Genomic DNA, 1,802 nt, shown 5'->3' with positions numbered 1-1,802 from the left:
CTAGGGGCTGCTTACAAGGTTCTTTGCCCACCACCCCCACTGGCTGAGCTGGGGTTACACCAGCTCCTGGCCTGACTGTTTGACGAGATACCTGAGCTGCCTCACAAGGGGAACTGGGGGTGCCCCTAAATTGGTGCTGTACCCAATGATGGAAACACAGACTCTGAAACTGAAAGTGAGAAGCATGCTTCTGACAAACCCTCCATTCGGTGCATGGGAAGAAGGGGAGAGGTGTCTGCCATCTCTATGCACAGCCCGGCTTATCCCGTGGCAAAGCTGCCTGGGTTCATGGCCTCTATTCTTCTGACTTCCACAAATGCCCCAAGGCCCCCAGATTCCTTTCCTTACCACCCGGCGGCCACACATGCAAAGCTTGGCGCCTGGATTAAGTCTGTGCTCTCTGGTGAGCTCTGTCCAAGGGCACCCAGCATCCATTCACACAAGGACTCGGCTGGGCCACCCTGCCCAGCAGACAGGCTTTTACATCCTTGAACTTCAGTCATGAGTCCTGGCCTTTTCCCCCCTGAGGCCGCCTTGGCCCTGATGTAAATTAGCGGACATGAACAGGAAAGGATGTGGTCAAACCCTCTTTCCTGCTCCTCATAATCATTCAACCAATGTGCCTGGCACTGTCGGGCAGAGAGGAGGGAGGGCGCCCCCCACTTCTGATCGCTCCTCAAGTCCTCAAAACATCCCCATTTACAGGTGAGAAAACCGAAGCCCTAAAAGATGAAGTGGCCAGTCCAAGGAAAGTGCCAGAGCCAGCTATTCTCAGGTCACTTCTCTTCACTGCCCACTCTTACCTGACACTCTCACACCATGACACTCCTCGCCCCTAACCCAGAAGCTGTGACAGGCCCCAGAGGAACGCCAGAACGGGGGTGTCCTCGAGTGTCTGAAGGATCCCCCAGGCCTGTCTTTCCCTTCCTTCCTTCCTTCTGAGGAAGGCCTCAGAAGACCCGCCTCTGGTCTCTGAGCAGAAGCTGGGCAGAAGGCAAGGGTTCTGCCGGCCAAGGGGGAACTGGGCTCAGAACTGTCAGAGAGTTGCAGCTGACGTTCCTCATCTGCCTGTTACAAAACCACCAGGGACTGTGGAGTGACAGCCAGCTGCTCTGGGAGTCGGAGGAATGTTGTTGCCAGACAGGTTTATGAGGCATCTGCCGAGATGGGATCCAGAAACCAGGCTTGGGTTCTTGCCACACCAGGTGGCTCCCAGGAGGCCACAGCCACAGGGCAGCTACCACCCCTCCCCGAAACATAGGCTCATGGAGACCAGCCCTCCCCCTCTCCCCCCTCGCCAAGCTTCGACAACTGCCCCCCCAGGTTCATGGGAGCCAGCCACCTCATCCAGGCAAGGGCTCGTGGAGACCATGACCTGGGCAGCCACCCCACCCTCACCCTAGCAAGGCTCAAGGCCAGGGATGTTGCAGGGGTTCTCCCCCAGCCAAGTCTGTAGCCATGACAGCCTGTGCTGAACCATCACTAGGGATAATTACAGTCATATGTCGAATAATGACATTTCAGTCACCAATGGATCACATATACAGCGGTGGCCCCTTAAGGTCACCAGAGGGGAAGGGGATGGAGGGAGGATGAAGAGGGGAAAAGGGGGTTAAATATATGGTGACAGAAGGAGACTAGACTTTGGGTGTTGGGCACACAATAGAGTATACAGATGTTGTTTTAGAAAGATAGACACCTGGAACTTACATAATGTTGTTATTAACCAATATCACTCAAAAAGTTTAATTAAATAAATTCTAATGGAGCTGAAAAATTCCTATTGCCTGGTGATGTCATAG

This window comes from Hipposideros armiger, unplaced genomic scaffold, assembly GCF_001890085.2.
Source record: "Hipposideros armiger isolate ML-2016 unplaced genomic scaffold, ASM189008v1 scaffold_423, whole genome shotgun sequence".
Taxonomy (NCBI): Eukaryota; Metazoa; Chordata; class Mammalia; order Chiroptera; family Hipposideridae; genus Hipposideros; species Hipposideros armiger.
Note: the sequence above shows the minus strand (reverse complement) of the source record.